Source organism: Rhinopithecus roxellana, chromosome 19, assembly GCF_007565055.1.
Source record: "Rhinopithecus roxellana isolate Shanxi Qingling chromosome 19, ASM756505v1, whole genome shotgun sequence".
Classification (NCBI taxonomy): Eukaryota; Metazoa; Chordata; class Mammalia; order Primates; family Cercopithecidae; genus Rhinopithecus; species Rhinopithecus roxellana.
Window position 1 is genome coordinate 27,163,909 of NC_044567.1, and position 18,911 is coordinate 27,182,819.

The 18,911-nt window shown below is 41.6% G+C and overlaps 1 long non-coding RNA gene across 1 annotated transcript; it reads left to right on the plus strand.

Moving 5' to 3' along the window:
* The first annotated feature begins 105 nt into the window (after positions 1-105).
* On the plus strand, positions 106-18,443 carry LOC115894733. The gene is made up of 4 exons (XR_004054878.1): positions 106-584; positions 1,346-1,524; positions 2,357-2,557; positions 18,343-18,443. It is a non-coding gene; the product is annotated as an uncharacterized LOC115894733 (long non-coding RNA).
* The last annotated feature ends 468 nt before the right edge of the window (positions 18,444-18,911 follow it).

Below are 18,911 nucleotides of genomic sequence, written 5' to 3' on the forward strand. Positions count from 1 at the left end.
ACGTCACGCACCCCCGTGCGGCCCCCGCCTGCCCGCGCGCGCACAGTCGGCCCCCCGCAGCCGGACCCACACGGGTGGCGCACGAACCCCGCGGGTCGAGGGGACCCTGCCTCCGGGCCGGCAGGGCGCAGGGCGAGGGGGAGCGCACCCCGACTTCCCTGGATCACATGGGCTGCGGGGGGCGGGTGGATCGGGGGAGGGGAGGCGCGGGGAGCTTGCTGCGGCTCCTCACCCGGACCGGGGAGAAGACGCCCCCCACCCTCTCTAGTTCGCCCTCTCCATTCAAGTTTGCCGGCCCCTGCCGCCGAGATCCGGAGATGGCACCAGCCGCCCGCCCTGCGCTGTGCCCTGTTTCCAGCCACGGCTCAGAAATTTAGGTCAAGGACGTCGGGAGCAAACCCACACCCCGGCGCTTCTCTGGCGGCCCCCGAGACCCCCCAGGATCGGGGGGCTTCAGGATAGCGGAGACCCTCCTGCACAAACACCAGCCACAAGTTTTATTTTCCTTTTGCGCTGGAAGTTCTCTCTGGCTCTCGCTCCACACCGGCACGTCTTGCGCGGTTCCCCGCCCTTCCCCAGTAGAGGTACCAATCCGTGCCCTGGAAAGGTTATTTTGGAACTTTGAGAAACTGACGCGATTCCAGTGGCGAGAAAGTGCCGAAAAAAAGGGTTTCCGCGTTAATCATACAGTGTTTTAAAAATATAATAAGATAGGTTATAGGAGTCAAGGTCACATGATTGAGGTTCAAAGCAAATGTTTGTATATAACGAGAAGTACTTTTGGAGTGCCTCTGGGATGCCTGGGAAGGGTGGTTATTTCAGGAAACCCCTGTTTAATCCGTTCGTTATATATTTTATTTCTCAAATTACCCAGCCTTTGTATGCCAGGATAATAAAGTGCATGAGACTGAAATAGCCCAAGACCCCTCACGACCTGCAGAGGTAGCTGGTGGCAGAAGGCTTCAGAATCACTCCCACCTTAGGAGCAGCAGTATTGTACAGCACGGGTTCTGGCATACAGTGGGTACTTAATAAATGCTGGTTTCATACCTTCATGCACTGAAAATTCCAAAAAGACGGTGTCTGTAGCCTTCCAAAGGCATCGCACGTTTCTCCGGCAGATTCTAGGCTGGCCAAATTCGGGCTGGTTTCAATTTATGGGGCATTTGAAACAATACGGATACAATTATCCATATTGTTTTAAATCTGTATTGTTTTAAATTATTGCAGTAAACTGAGTTAATATGGCGTGAGGGGCAACATAAAGTTGTGGTTCATCAAATACTGAGATTAATGTTAAGCATGAATTGATATCCAATTAACACTTTTCCATTAATTTTCATAGGATTAGGAGACAAAGGAAGACACTCACCACCAAAACTGTACCAAATCCACTGTGGGTTTTGGAAAAATGGAATATTTGGAAAATCTCAACACCAGCCATATCCTTCAGTGACCAGACCCTCAATCTCCCCGTTCCCTGAATTGCAGTAATTCCTCCTTGACAGGATTGATGGGGTGAAGGTGAGAGGCTGAAGTGAACCAATGTTGTAAAAGTTCCTTTTTTCACTGTAAACCTGATTCGTGTTTATTATCAATCACTACTCAATATAATCATATTGAGAAGGTGCTCTAAGGCTTTAAACCACAAACCCGAACATTTCCTGTCACTCCAAGCTCCTTCCCAAATCATCTGGGCTCTCATGTGTTGAACGGCCAGTTGTTATGATGATTGTTTATTATGATTGATTATTCTCAACAATATGCAGACAACAGAGCTCATTGTATTGTGTTTGGGATTTTTACAGTAGAACCACAGGCCATCCTAGGTAGAAAGGACTTTCCTGATCTAATCCCTTCATTATACATCAGGGTCTCAGAGGTGCCAAACTCACCAGGCTACGCCCCACCCCCACCCTCTGATCATCAGTCCAATGCCATGTGGCCTCTGCTGCCTGCATGTTTATTCTGTCCCTCACAAGGCGAGAGTTGGGGGCCCTTCTTCTGTGGTATAGACCTCCACAAGCTGACACTTATAGAACTGATTTAAAATCCAGAGAGGGACTAGAGCTGCAGTTACAAAGTCAGTGGCTTAGAAAGAACTGGATTTTAAGTCTCCATTACTACATTGTTTTTACTCATTTATTTTTAATTTATATATGGTAACCTTTAACTCTTTTTGGTCTGTAATTCTATGAGTGTTGACTTATGCATAGAGTCATGTAACCACCACCATAATCAAGATGCAGAATAGTTTCATTGTCCAAAAAAATTCCCTCTTGGCTGCCCCTATGCACTATATTATTTGTAATAGCTTATTATTATTATTATTATTTTATGCATTTTTTTTCTCCAGCTCACTCAATGTAGCCCCTGCCTCAGGAGAATACAAGCAGCATAATATCAGTCCTCAACCCTCTGAAAGTCTCAACAGCCCAAGACAATGTTGGACACTTCCTTCTTCAAACTCAATCTTCCAGGATGGGTTTAAACACATGTTGATGCCACTCAAATTGAAATCTCCAGCCTCACCCTTCCTGAAGAGCTCCAGGCTCTGGTCAGTTTCCTATTCAACATCTCCACTTAGCTTTTCTAAAGGAAGCCCAAGTTCAAATCCATCTTTCTTGCTACTGCATCCCAGATCTCCCACCCCAGGCCCTGCAATAGCTCACAAAACAGTCTTCCCACATCCACCCTTACTCCACTTATGTGCCTGGAAATCTTTCCCAGACCTCTCTGACAGGGTCCAATGCCCTTAGATATGCAGTTACCTTACCAGAATGTCCTCTGTGTACCTTACCCTGTATGATCATTTGCTTTATTGCCCATCTCCTCTAAGCCAGAAGCTCCTGTCCCTTTCTGCTCTCCATGTACCAGCACAGTGCCTGCTGGCGCACGGTTAATGCTTAATAAATAATGATTGACTGAATGAGTGAATGGATGAATGAATGAATGATGGTCAACATTTAATTTCATTCTAGGATTCTTTTTGTATTCATGTTCATAAGTCAAATTGGTTGCAGTTTTCCCTTTTCATACTGCTTTTGTCTGGTTATACTGGTCTCATAAAATGAACTGGTAAATGTTCCTTCTTTTTTCATTTTCTGGAACAGTGTGTATAAGATTGGAGTTATGTGTTCCTTGAATGTTTGGTAGAACTTGCGGGTAAATTGCCTGGGTCTGGGATAGACATTTCGTGGGTTGATTTTTAACTACTGATTCCATTTCTTTAACGCTTGTAGATCTCTTCAGATTTTCTGTTTTCTTCTTGAATCTATTTTTATACACTGTATTTTTCAAAGAAATTATCCATACCATCTAGGTTTTCAAATGTGTTGACAAAATGCTGTTCATAGTTCTCTCTTAATGTATTTTAATCTCTGCTGTATCTATCCATAATGTTTATTTTTTTCATTCCAAATATCATTTTATATGTATTTTTTCTTATCTGGATCAGCTGTGCCAGAGATCTTTTTTTTTCTTTTTACTAGTGTTTTCTTTCTACTTTCTATTAGTGTTTTCAGAGAACCAAACTTTAGTTTAAATATTGTTTCTTTTTCTGTTCCAGTAAGTTTTGTCCTTATACATTATTATACATTATATTCTTATATATGGCACAATAGAAAATATATACTATTATATAGTATAATATAATATATAATGTAATACTAATATATATCATATAGTATTCCCTTCTGCTCTTTTTGGATTTATTCTGTTGCTCTTTTTTTTCTTTTTGAGTTGGTGCCTTGGGTAATTAATTTTTAGCCATCTGTTTTCTGATTTTAACATTTAAGACTACAGATTTCACTTTAAGTACCACTTAAGCTATATTCCACAAGATATACAGACTTTTTATTATCATTGAGGTAAAAAAAAAAGTTTAGATTTTAGGCTGGACACAATGACTCATGCCTGTAATCCCAGCACTTTGGGAGGCTAAGGTGGGAGAATCACTTGAGCCCAGGAGTTTGAGACCAGCCTGGGCAACATAGTGAGGTCCCATCTCTGCAAAAGAAAACTTTTCTAGAAACTAGCCAGGTGTGCTAACATGCACCTATAGGCCCAGCTACTCAGGAGGCTGAGGTGGGAGGATCACTTGAGCCTGGGAAGTTGAGACTGTAGTGAGCCATGATCATGTCACTACTCCAGCCTGGGTGACAGAGCGAGATCCTGTTTTAAAAAAAAAAATTAGATTTCAGGTACGATTTCTTCTTTGACCAGTGAATTAATACAGGTGTATTTGAGGGATATTTGAGGTTATTCTTTAGTTACTAACATCTAAATTAACTGAATTAAGGTCAAAGAACGGGATCTATATGAAGCAGATTCTTTGTTATTTATTGAAACTTGCTTTGGTGCAGCCAATTTTTATAAATATTTCATGTAGTTTTGAAAAGAATGTATATGCCTTAATTTTTAAGTATAGCATTTTATATGGGTCTATTAGATCAGACTTATTAACTATATTATCTAGATTTCTTGTAGCCTTACTAATATTTTGTCTGCTTGACCTATTGCTTTTTATAGAAGTACATTAAAATTTCTATATGACTAGATTTGCCAGTTTCTCCTGTAATTCTCTCAAATTTTGCTGTATTTTAAAAGTATGTTGTCAGGTACATCAAAAAGAACTGCTGAGGCCAGGCGTGGTGGCTCATGCCTGTAATCCCAGCATTTTGGGAGGCCAAGGCGGACGGATCACAAGGTCAGGAGATCAAGACCATCCTGGCTAACATGGTGAAACCCCATCTCTACTAAAAATACAAAAAAAAAAAAAAAAAATCAGCCGGGCGTGGTGGTGGGCACCTGTAGTCCCAGCTACTTGGGAGGCTGAGGCAGGAGAATGGCGTAAACCCGGGATGCGGAGCTTGCAGTGAGCTGAGATCTGGCCACTGCACTCCGGCCCGGGCAACAGAGCGAGACTCCGTCTCAAAAAAAAAAAAAAAAAAAAAAAAAAAAAAGAACTGTTGAAATTTCCCACTATAACTATGCATTTTCTACTTCTCATACTTTTTGCTTTGTGTATTTTAAGGCCTTGTTATGAGGTGCACACAAGCTTAGATTTGCTATTTTCCCAGTGAATTATTCCTTTAATATTGGCACAGAAGATACTTATCCCTAATGCCTTTTGCTTTAAAGTCTACTTTGTCTGTAATAAATGTAACTACTCTTTTACTTAGCCCTTGACTAATAGATCTTTCTCTTTCCCTCTTTCCTTTTACTTTCAGCCTTTCCATGTCCCAAATTTTTTGTTCGGTCTTCTGTAAATAGCATATAGCTAGCTCTGGTTCATTATTTATTGCGCCAGTTAGTAAGTTTAGTCCATTTACATTAATTGTGATTGCTGATATTTTTAAATATCATGAAATATCACAATTTAGGGGCACAAAAATATATTAATCACATTCTCTAGTATAGCACACTAGCATCATTGTGTATACTCCTGGTCCTATTTTATTTTATTTGCTGATATCATGAATACCTATAAACCTGCTATTCAACCAGAGAACTAAAACAGAAACAATGACTTATGTAACATCTGCTTATACTCTCCTCCCTATTTTGTTCCTCTAAAGTAACCGTCAATCTGAATCTTGTATTTGTTATGATTTTGCTTTTTAAAAAGTTTTATGCATATCAATGGCTAATATTCTGTTTTGTTTTACTTTTTGTTTTGAAATTTTATGAAAAATTTCTGAGGCTTGATAATGTACTCAATATGAAATTACTAAGAATCAATTAGATCCTCTAGCCAGGGCCCTGGGGGGCAGGGGGAACTCAGTTAGATTTTTGTAACTGGTTGCAGTTCATTCTTTCTCCCAGTTGTATAATATTCCATTATGTGAGTGTGCCACAGTTTAGTTTCTCCGTTCTCTCACAAACAAGCCTTTGGGTTGTTGTCAGGATTTTTTTTTTTTTTTTTTTTTTTTTTTTGCTATTATAAACAGTGTTATTATGAACATTCTTACCTTCTGATGCACATAGATCAGAAATTTCTCTTTGGAGTAATTGCTGGGTTGTAACATATGTGAATGTAAAATTTTACAAGGTAATACTAAGCTGTTTTCCAAAGTGGTGTTCCAATTTGTACTCCTACTAGCAATGTATAAGAGATCCTATTGGCCGGGCATGGTGGCTCACACCTGTAATCCCAGCACTTTGGGAGGCCGAGGCCTTTTTTTTTTTTTTTGAGATGGAGTGTCGCTCCATCAGCCATGCTAGAGTGCAGTGATACAATCAGCTCACTACAACCGCTGCCTCTTGGGTTCAAGCAATTCTCCTGCCCCAGCCTCCGAGTAGCTGGTATTACAGGCACCCACCACCACAGCTAGTTTTTGTATTTTTAGTAGAGATGGGGTTTCACCATGTTGGCCAGCTGGTCTCAAACTCCTGACCTCGACTGATCTGCCTGCCTTGGCCTCCCAAAGTTCTGGGATTACAGGCATGAGCCACTGCATCTGGCCGGAAGTTGTAAATTCTATTTCTACTCTTTCAGTGATTACAATTTTAACCTGTACATGTGATCTAAAGTAAATTAAGTGCCCTAGAACTATTCAATAAGCTAAGAATGATTCAACTTCAGTTACATCCTCTCGTTACGTTTTATTGTTGCTTGTTATTTTAGATCCACCTAGTTTTTATACCCCTAATTTTAACCTCTATTGTAATTTTATATACAGTCAATTCATCACTTAGATTTGCCCATATTTACCAATTTCCTTCTCAATATAGACCCTTTCCCCTGAAACATAACCTTTAGTTTTTTTTCAGGGGATTGTGTGAGTAATACACTCTCTCCACTAACACAAACATATCACATTTCACTCTCACTCTTGAATGATGATTTCTGTGGGTGTAATACTCAAGATTGGCAGTTATTTTACCCCAGCACTTTTTTTAAATATACCATGTCTTCCTATTCTTTATTTCTGAAACATTTGCTATGAGTCTAATTGTCATTCCTTTGTAAGTAATGTGTCTTTTCTCTCTGGTTTTAAGACTTTTTCCTTGTCTTTGGCTTCCTGCATTTTTACTCTGCCATATTCAAGTATGAATTTCTTTTTCTTTATCTGATTCAATACTCATTGTATATGCATAATTTTGGGATTCTGTAAATGAAATATCCCTCTCCTTGTCTTTTGGTACTTACATGAAATGTATAATGCATCTTCTCCTTCTATCCAGCATACTCTGAATCTGTCAGGCTTTTCTTCACTTTGTCTTTGCTGCTTCCTGGGCAGTTTTCTCAGATCCATCTGCGGTTCTTTCTTCAACTCTGTCTAATCTGCTGTTTAATTCATCACTGAGCTTTTCATTTTGGTTACTACATTTGTCATTTCTAGAAATCCTATTTAGTTATATTTTTAAATCTACCTTTTTTAGAGTGTTATGTTATTTTCTCATGGTGTCAAAGGTTCCTTTGTGTCTTTAATAATTTTAAACTTACTTATTTTATAGTGTGCCTGATAGTTCTGCTACCTGAGGTTCTTGGGACCTTTGTGTCTGCTACATCTTGCTTGTGGAGGATTATATCCACATACATTGTATAGTTTGGCATTGGGTCTGTATTTCTGTATTCATTCTCAGCTTGGGGGTTTCTGGACCATACCACATTATAATCCCAAATTCTCAGTAAAGCCCTTTTTTCCCCACCCTTAACCCATGCCAAAGACAGGCACATTTTCTTGTCTCCTTGTGACATTGGGGAGATTATTTTTCCACTGATTATTTATCTAGTGATTCGGGAGGTTCTAGCTTTATGGGGTTCCAACTTTATGGGGATTCTGAGTTCCATTTTCCCACTTTTAATGGACCTTAAGCACAATCTCCTTCCATTTTGATGCTCAAACCTCAGGCTCCCAACACCAGCAAACCTGCCTGAGACCAGCTCAACCTCAGCTTACTTGCATACCATGCTATAATCTCCCTCTTCTTCCTGACTCTGAGAGCCTTTGCTTACTGTCCCAAGAGCTCATTTAAATGGGTGTTTATTACATCCTGACCAGTATTTATAGGTGGTTTATGATGGGAGGATTTTCAAGTTACTTAGTCTGCCATATTGCCAGAAATCGAACTTAGTTCCATTTAATTTTTAATATATTTCATTTCAAAATTGTAAGATCTTCCACTTTAAATGCATTTTTTTTTCTTAGAGCACTGTGGCATCTAAATGTTGGGATTTTTTTTGGAATAATCCCTTACAGGTGAATTAGCATTAGAATTATCTCCAATGTGGCAAACATAGGTCAGTTTGGCTGTATGTTGTAATCACCTGGAGAACTTTGAAAAATACTGATTCTTGGTTTTACCCATGAGATTGTGATTTAATTGGCCTGAGGGACAGGCTGGGCAGTAGGCTTTTTTAAAGCTCCCCAAGTGATTCTAATGTGCCAACAAGGCTAAACATGATTAGTTTTAAATGTACTGATGAAAACAAGCCAACAACTCATGATGGTACCTGAGTTCCACCCCAGAATGACTTATTTTGCTAGGGAGGGCCGTAGGCTTCATAATTTTTTAAAATTCTGATTGTGATTGTAGTGAAGATGGAGAACCAATAATGTACCTGAGCATACCCAGTCTGATGGGGAGAGTTAAAATAATGTTGGCCGGGCATGGTGGCTCACGCCTGTAATCCCAACACTTTGGGAGCCTGAGGTAAGCAGATCATATGAGGTCAGGAGCTCAAGATCAACCTGGCCAACATGGTAAAACCCTGTCTCTACTAAAATACAAAAAAAAAAATTAGCCAGTCATGGTGGCAGAAGCCTATAATCCCAGCTACTTAGGAGGCTGAGGCAGGAGAATCGCTTGAACTCAGGAGGCGGAGGTTGCCAAAATCATGCCACTGCACTCCAGCCTGGGTGACAAAGAGAGACTCCGTCTCAAAAATAAATAAAATAATGTTAAAAGTGGAAGCATGAGAAATCATGTAGCCCAGCTGTTCCTACTGTCTGCAAAACAGGCCACCAGAGTCCCCAAGTGCTTTTAAGTGGTACAGATTCCTGGACATTGTGAATTTAACACAAGATCAGTGAGCCTTTAATTCCCCAGAGGACCTTAAAGGCCACCAACTTTGGAAATCATTCGGCTAGCCCATCTTACTTTACAAAGGAGGAAACCATCCCTCAGAAAAGTGTCTTTGTTCTCCGGCTCCCAGAGCTGATTAAGAGGAAAGCTGACTCTTAATCAAAGGCTTACCCTTCCAGTCTAGTGTCCATCTCATCCATTTCTAAACAGAAAGTGTCCTGCTGTTTTTAGAAGGTCTTGGACATTTTAAAGCGGCAGATTTGGGATTCGTGTGCAGTTATTTCAAAAATGTGGGTTTTCTGTTTTGCTTTACAATAAATAAAAAAGCCTGCCGCCTTCCAGGTGGGGTCTTACCAGGAGTTCGTTGACCTTTAGCAGGTAAGCCACCGTCATTTTCAACTGTCTTTATGTAAACAGAGGATCATGGTGCCTTTAAAATATGTTCACAAATTCTTTAAGACTCCTCCAAGAGATGGAGTCGAATTGCCCTCCCCTTGAGTGTGGGCTGTACTTAGTAACCGGCTTCTAAGGAACAGAATGTGAAGGAAGTGATGGTGGGTGAATTTTAAGGCTAGATCATACAAAGATATTGTAGCTTCCATCTTGCTTTGTCTCATGGATCATTGGCTCTGGGGGAAGCCAGCTGCCATGTCATGAGGATCCTCAGGCAGCCCTATGGAGAGGCCAGTGTAGAAAAGAATTGAGGTTTACTGTCAGTATCTCAAACTAACTTGCTGGGATTGTGAATTAGACACCTTAGGAGTAGATCTGCCAGCCCTCATCAAGTCTTCAAATGATTGTTAATCTGGCCAATGCTTTGACTACAACTTAATGAGAGCCTTTGAACTAGAATCTCCCAGCTAAGCCATTCCTGATTGATGTTGCAATAATAAATATTTGTTGTTTGAAGCTGCTAAGTTTTGGGATAATTTGTTACACAGCATAGATAACTAACACAGAGATACTTCAAAATGCACCAAAATAGAGCTGCTTAGTTTATAGGTTTGCAACAGGATTCATATGCTAACATTTATAGAATGCTTTCGATTCCAACCAAATGAACTGCATATTAGATACAAAGTAGCGAACACATATTAATATTATCAGATGGTAACACATTTCATGTTCAATTAACTGAAATGCTTTTTCTGCAGCAAGGCTTTGCTCATCTTCTTATCCCCACTGTATACTTATAAAAGGTCACTGTCAAGATATAAAAGTATATATATGATTTAAATGTCTTGACTCAGTTACTAACAACCATGAGCATGTTTTTCAAATAGGAAAAGCAAGATTCATTTCAACTTGGTCTTTTTCACACGAGGCTCTTTGTTTACTTTTTGGTATTGCATTTCACCACCATGCTGGATGCCTCTCTTATTAAAGAGGCTGTTCACTTATCTCTCTCCCACGGTCTCATAAGCCTCACTTTTAAAAACAGTGTGGCAGACTTTGCACCAAAAAAGCAAGCCATGTTTTTACTAGAAAATATTTAGGGAAACGAGTTTTTTTTTTTTTTTTTTTTTTTTTTCATGAAAATTTCACCAAGTATAAATTACAGGTCTAAAACTAATGGTCCTTTATATCCATTTAAATAAATAGCCTCCTTCCTCAAAAATCATGACTTCTGAGCATGTTCTTAAATTCAACGCTAGTTTATTTTCTTCCAAAAAATATGAAATAATCATGTGCATAGAGATCCTAAGTTGGTCTTTCTTCTGGATCTGTATAATATGGGAAAGCCAAGATGGTATCTTTATTTATTTTTTTGAGACGGAGTCTCACTCTGTCTCCCAGCTGGAGTGCAATACTGCGATCTCGGCTCACTGCAACCTCTACCTCCTGGGTTCAAGCAATTTTCCTGCCTCATCCTCTCAAGTAACTGAGATTACAGGCATCTGCCACCACGCCCAGCTAATTTTTGTATTCTTAGTAAAGACGGTTTCGTCATGTTGGCCAGGCTGGTCTTGAACTCGTGACCTCAGATGATCCACCTGCCTCAGCCTTCTAAAGTGCTGAGATTACAGCAGTAAGCCATCATTCCTGGCCCCAAGATGGTATCTTTCTAACAGAGTCATAACTGGAGGTATAAAATATCTGGAAAAATAAACACACACAAAAAAAACATAGGAGATGTGAGGCTGACAGAAAGTGAAATTGTATTTTTCTTTTTTGTTGTTGTTTTTGAGACAGGGTCTCCCTCTGTTGCCCAGGCTGCAGTGCAGTGGCTCAATCGCAGCTCACTGCAACCTCCACATCCCAGGTTCAAGCAATTTTCCTGTCACAGCCTCCTGAGTAGCTGGGATTACAGGCATCTGCCACCACAGCCTACCTAATTTTTTGTATTTTTAGTAGAGATAGGGTTTCCTCATATTGGTCAGGCTGGTCTCAAACTCCTGACCTCAGGTGATCCACCTGCCTCGGCCTCCCAAAGTGCTGGAGTTACAGGTGTGAGGCACCTCATCGGCAGAAATTCCATGTTTCAAACAGCCTTTAATGATCTAACAAACAGGTATCTTTATGTATAATTTATTTACTCCTAACATTGTTTGATGTATTATAGTTAGAGACATAAAGATCTATTTTATTTAAATGATAGAGAAATTTGTTTTCTTTCATTTTTTTTTCCAAATTGGGGAGGAAAATGCAAAAAGGTCCCAAATGGAGGGAAAAACAAACCTAAAGCATGTTTAGCCAATTTTATTTTTCCATTTTCCCTTTCCATTTTCACATTGGGCATAGCTGAAATCTAGTGTTATGGTTGAAGACTTTTACTCCCTTTCATCCACTCCTTTTTCCTTGTCTCCAGCTCAAAATTATCACACCCAAGCATGGCATAGAGTGCCTGTTAGTCTAGTTGAATAAGAAAGAGCTAGATTCCTAATTAAGGAATATCATTTATTGAATGACCACAACAGAGGACCCTTCTAGGTGTGGTGGGGGCAGGGATCAGAAGGCTGTAATCTTCAGGAGTTGCAACAGGTGGGCAGTTGCTTGGGGTTGGGAGTGAGGCTGGCTGTATCCTCTCCATGTGGCAGCTTCCTGCGGGGGACACACTAGGCCAGTCTGGTGAACCCCCTCCCGAATCATTGGCGGTATCTTGTGATGTCAGTGTGGGTATGGTAGGCACAAGAGACAAGCCTCGGGAATTAAACAGGAAGTCACCATTCTCATTAAAAATATCCCAGGGCTGCGCTTCCATGTCCCCTAAAGCTGTTTCACCACTGTTTGTCATGCTGTCATCATTATTCTTAAACGTGTAGGTAAATATTTTATTAAACATCTTCACTGCTTGGCAGTTAGGGAGCCCTTTGCCTCCTAGACTTGGCTGCCTCCCAGTGCTGCCTGGAGGGGTGGGAGTACAGTGTCCCACTGGAATGCTCCATGGAGTTCGGAGTTCGGAGTCACAGCACAAGAGCACCATTCTGTCAATCCCTTTCCACCTGGAAACCATTTTCTCCTTTGGCCTCTCGAGGTTAATTTTTTTAATCTTCTTTTTAAACCAGTCACCAACTTCATCTTGATGAAAGGTGCGGAGGCCCCCAGAAGAAAATGATTACACCTTTCAACTCCACCTGGAAAGAGTTGACAGAGGGCCACCGTCAGCTTCCTTTCCTCCTTTCCACTACCCTCGCAGTTGGCCCCATCTCCACCGTGACCTACCTTGCCAAACCGAAATCTAAGTATCGCAGCTGCAGATATGCAGGGTCCGTGCACCAGGCTTCACACACTCTACAAGTTATGTCTGTGAATTTCCAACATTTCCATCGTCACTTCCACGCCTTGCCTCGGAGTCCCATCTGCTCGCGAATTTGCCAGCAGCAAACACGTAGACCCACAAACCACACATGAGCTTTCCCTCCCACCACACTGGGCCTGCTTTTTAATAATTCTTTGCTTTTGGCCATTTACACAGCATAGGAGGCGGTCAAAGTAGCAATCAGTAGCACAGCTGTAATGTCATCCCATCATATGTTTGGGTTACAAGGAGACCAACCCGACAAGATCTGTTTTGGGGTGAGAAATTCCAACTTTGGAGGACTATGGGTATGAGCGCCCTCGTCTGGCGAACGGAGGAAACGCCTTCTTGCGCCCCACATTTCAGTTCCCTCTACTGGCCGAGCAAAGAGAAGCTATGTCTCATGTCACAACCCCACGTTCCAGAGTTCAGGGCCAGGCTATCAGATTCTGAAACCAGAGCCCTCCAGATTCAGAGATGTCCTGGAGTTGACACTGAGACCCACCACAGTAGCCCACGTTGCAATTTCTACAATTACCCATCAGCTAATTCCAGGTGGCTGAAAAAACTAATTGAAGGGAAGGAAGGAGAGGGAAAAAGGGCTGTCATCTATGAAGGGAGAATTCAAATAGTTCAAAACCAAATCTGTTTAGCCAAAGGTGGTATTGATGCATAGAGACGCAAAGGGAAAAAATAAAAGTAATAGATGTGAAGACAATAGGGGATAGACTGTACAGTCAATTTCTGAGCAAGATATTCATGCTAAAAATACTACTACTATTTGGAAAGGGCATGAGAAATCAAAATGTGGCCATGTCCATGGGTGGGAGGGAAAAGAGGCTGTGCATACAAACACCCAGCATTAGAATAAGACCAAGAAAGGACCCTAATCCAAGAGGAGTAGGGATGAACCTAAGAATAATTTGAAGTGAGCCAGAAAATTAATTTTGCCATCATCCTCTTACTTTTGTGGGTTTGATGATGCTGGTGACCCCCAGTGGCTGGCCACACCTCTGGGTTCTGAACAGGACCCCCAAGACCCCATCACCCACTCAGCAAAATGCCACATGAGAAAGGAGGGCATGATCTGGTGTTGTACCTTCTAGTCTAAGTCACAAATAATCATGAGCATTCAAAAACATTCATTGCCCAAGTGGCTGCTGGGGAGGCCTGGCCTGACAGAAGGCATTGCATGAGAAAGACCCAGGGGGTTAGCTGATCACCGGCTTGATGTGAACCTACAGTGCGAGGAGGCTGTTGAGAACCCTAATGCAATCTGAGGCTCTATTAATAGCACAGCAGAGTGTGGAAGGAGGGAAGCAATACTCCCAGCGCGTGCTGGCAGGTCAGGCCACATGCAGTTTTATGCTCAGTCCTGCGGGCTGTATTTTAAGAGAGGCACTGGAAAATTCAAGCCTGCTCAGAAGAGCATGAAAGGATTGGATGTCGGTATTTAGACAGCATCTCTATTAGCTTTACAGTCCTTTTGCAATTGGCAATACCAGAATGATTATTACACAGAGTCTCCGTAGCCAGTCGCAGGAATCATGTTTCTAATGTTTACTTAACCTCCTTGAGCATTGGGGTCCTCTCTCTATATAATAGGGGTAATAATTTCTGCCCAATCTACCAACTCCAAGCATAATTTGAGAATGGATCAGTTGGGTCCATGTGTACGGAGCATTCACTGAGTGCCCAGCTCTGTGCCAGGTACTGGAGGCACAGAGACGAACACAGTGAGGGATCTGTTTTTGAGGAGCTTGAAGTCTAGTTGGACAGATAGGTCCATAAGCAGATACTTTGCATGTAATGTGACAGAGGATGATAGATACATGCATTGATTTGAAATGAGATACAATTAATTTATCATAAAGAAAGAGTGACAAGACAGAAAAGCAGAGTTTTTGTAGAGTATGGACTTTCAAGTGCAGAAACAGGAAAAGAAATCATTGGAGGTCAGAATAGAGAGGCCATCAGGGAGAAAAGATTAGAACCAGAAAAGTTCAGAGTCATAGAAGACAACTGAAGTGTCACAACAGTGTCAGATGCCATTATGAAGTCAAGGAGGAGGAAGACTAAAACATGTCTAAACCACTCACTGGATATGGAGATGAGGAGTTCATCCTTAGTGGTCAAGAAAGATCTTTCAGGAAAATGATGAAGGAAGAGATAGACTTCATTTAGGAAGTGTGTGAAAGTTACATTTATTGAGCACCTACTACATACCTAGCATGGTGTTACTCACTGTGGACATTCAAACAGCAAAAGGTTTTGTTCCAGCCTACCGCAATATTGGTGCGTTAAGACTAACACCTGTATGTCCATTGAGGAATAGTGGAAGATTATTATACGAACAGTTCGACTAGGTGAGGCAGACAGCATAGTGGTTTAAATGACTGGTTGGCCTGGCCCAGGATGATGTTGCATGTAGTCACATATGCATACCAGAAGAAAAGAGAATTGGTATTAGTGCACTCCAAATATGACCAACCTTCTTCCCCTTTCCCTTGATTCTTGGAGAGTTTCCATTCCCAGAAGCATTCAAAAACATGTCTTGTCTTAACATCCTTCATGTTTGCTCCCATTTTGTTATTTGCCAGTGAAATTAATATTACTCTTTACCCTGCTCACATTCTAGATCCAACATGCGTTTTTTTTTTTTTTTCATCAGTGGGTTTGTGTTTGGTTGATTAGTTATTCATGTATAATGTAAGATGACAAGAGCTGTAACACAGAGAAATGATTGTGGAGAATGCAGGCGTACAAGCTCTGGAGTTGGCTTCTTATTTTATTTTTTTTTTATTTTTATTTTTTTGGTGGGGGTGTGGATGGGTAGGCAGGTTAGTAAAAGCATTTGGATTACTTGCAGATGGTTGAAACTCTCCCCTTACCAAACTGGTGACTCAAGCAAAATAGGCAGAATGAAAAGAAATGGCATTTGCCTGCTCATCCCGTCTCCTTCATCTGCATCCTGGGCCCCTCATCAGCTTCTGGATCTGTCCCATATAATCTACCAACTCATTCAACATCTGGACTTGAGATCCCACCTCCCGGCTGCTCCCAGAAGTCTTGATCACTTCCAGTGGATGTTTTGTATGTTGGCTTCTTTCATAAGTGATTTTTCACAAAGGGAGTCCACCTTATAGACTAGCTCTTCCTCTGCCTTGACTTCTGGAACCTCCCCAAAATGTCTGTTTCCCTCACAGTAGCCAAAGAGGTCTTTATGAGATGCAGGTCAGATCCCTCCAACAGCTTCCCACTGCATCGAACCCCCTTGCTGTCACCTAAAAGACCTTCCGTAGTATGTTCTAGGTCTGCTTTTCCAACCTCACGTTACACCACCATCCTCTATCATCTCTTTCATTTATATTTATATTTATATTTTTATTTATTTATTTTGAGGCAGGTTCTCACTCTGTCATCCAGGTTGGAGTGCAGTAGCATGATCACGGCACACCACAGCCTTGACCTCCTGGGCTCAGGTGATCCTCCCACCTCAGCCTCCTGAGTAGCTGGGACTACAGGTGCACGCCACCAAACCAGGCTAATTTTGGTGGTTTCGCCATGTTGCCCGGGCTGGTCCCAAACTCTTAAGCTCAAGTGATCCACCTGCCTCAGCCTCCCAAAGTGCTAGGATTACAGGCGTGAGCCACCACGCCCAGCCCTCTATCATTTCTTTTTTTTTTTTTTTGAGACGGAGTCTTGCTCCGTCACCCAGGCTGGAGTGCAGTGGCCGGATCTCAGCTCACTGCAAGCTCCGCCTCCCGGGTTCACGCCATTCTCCTGGCTCAGCCTCCCGAGTAGCTGGGACTACAGGTGCCTGCCACCTCGCCCGGCTAGTTTTTTGTATTTTTTAGTAGAGACGGGGTTTCACCGTGTTAGTCAGGACGGTCTCGATCTCCTGACCTCGTGATCCACCTGTCTCGGCCTCCCAAAGTGCTGGAATTACAGGCTTGAGCCACCTTGCCCGGCCACCTCTATCATTTCTTAAACAAAACAAGCTGTTTCCTTCTTCAAGCCCTTTGCATATGCTCTTTGTTCCTTTTGCCTGGGATGTTCTTTCTCCACTCACTATGTGGGGTATCTGCTTATTCTTCTTTTAAAAAAGTTGTTTCTTACTTAAAAAATTTTTTTTAGTTTATTTATATAAATTTATGAGTTACATGTGTAATTTTGTTACATGCATAGGTCACATAGTGGCAAAGTCAGGGTTTTTAGGGTATTTATCACTCAAATACATTATACCATTTAAGTAGTCTCTCATCATTCACTTCCCCATCCTCTCACCCTTTTTTTTTTTTTTCTTTTTTTGAGACCGAGTTTTGCTCTTGTTGCCCAGGCTGGAGTGCAATGGTGCCATCTCGGCTCACTTCAATCTCCGCCTCACAGGTTCAAGCAATTCTCCTGCTTCAGCCTCCTGAGTAGCTGGGATTATAGGTGCGCACCACCATGGCTGGCTAATTTTTGTATTTTTAGTAGAGACGGGGTTTCACCATGTTGGCCAGGCTGGTCTCAAACTCCTGACTTCAGGTGATCCACCCACCTCGGTCTCCCAAAGTGCTGGGATTACAGGCATGAGCCACTGCGCCTGGCCCCCTCACTCTTTCAAGTCTCCATTGTCTGTTATTCCACACCCTACATCCATCCATGTGTACACATGATTTAGCTCCCACTTATAAGTGAAAACATGCAGTGTTTGTCTTTCTGTCTCCAGCTTGTTTCACCTGGGATAATGTCTTCCAGCAATTCCATCCATGTTGCTGCTGTTTGATTTTTTTTAATGACTGAGTAGTACTTTATTGTGCACATGTACCACATTATCTTTTTTTTTTTTTTTTTTTGAGACGGAGTTTCGCTCTGTCACCCAGGCTGGAGTGCAGTGGCATGATCTCAGCTCACTGCAAGCTCCGCCTGCCGAGTTCATGCCATTCTCCTTGCCTCAGCTTCCCAAGTATCTGGGACCATAGGTGCCCGCCACCACACCCAGCTAATTTTTTTTTTTTTTTGTATTTTTAGTGGAGACGGGGTTTCACCGTGTTAGTCAGGATGGTCTCGATCTCCTGACCTCGTGATCCACCCGTCTTGGCCTCCCAAAGTGCTGGGATTACAAGCGTGAGCCACCGCGCCCTGCCACCACATTTTCTTTATCCAATTCTCTGTTGATGGACACTTAGGTTGATTCCATATCTTTGCTACTATGACTAGTGCTGTGATAAATATACAAGTGCAGGTATCTTTTTGATATACTAATTTATTTTCCTTTGGGTATATACTGTTAAAGGTTACCAGTAGTGGGATTGCTGGATCAAATGGTAGTTCCATTTTTAGTTCTTTGAGAAATCTCCATACTGTTTTCTATAGAGGCTATACTAAGTTACATTCCCACCAACAATGTTTGAGTTCCCTTTTCTCCGTATCTTTATCCTCCTTCAACTCTTAGTTCAAATACCACCTCCTCACAAGGCTTTCTCTGACCAATCTCTCCAAAGTTGCCTCCCTACCCATTGTTTTATTTATTTCCTGCATAGGACCCAACACCATGTGAAGTTATTTTGTTTATTTCTTTCTAGGGAATTGTCTGGAAACTCCATGGAACAAGGCCTCATCTGTTTCACCCTTTACCGTACCTCCAGCACCTAGAACAATGCCAACACGTGGTAGGAGATCAACAAGTATTCATTGAATGAATAAACTTTACATTTCTATGATTCTCTTCCAAAAAAACAGCTTATTTTTTAAAAGCTCAACATTCAAATATCAACTAAGTAAAGAGACCTATTAAAGATGCAATTATTTAAATTACAAGGTGGACTCATTGATGTAGGAAAGTTTCCCTCTCTCTTTAACAACTGTCCGTAAAGTCTAGGGAGAAGAGAAGTTTAATACCAAAATCTAAAATATTTTCCACCTATTCCCAAATCATTTTCTGTCATATTATTCTATTTTTTCTTCTTCCTAGCACTTCTCATTCTGAAATTATTGTGCTAATTTCTGTTTCCTTGTTAATTGCCTACTTCTCGCCCCCTATCCAAGAGAGAAGAGACTTTGCCTGTCATCTTATTTGCGGCATAAGCCTAGCACAAAGTAAGTGCCCAGAAAACATTTGTTGAATAAGTGAATTTTAAACGCCTAGAAATAA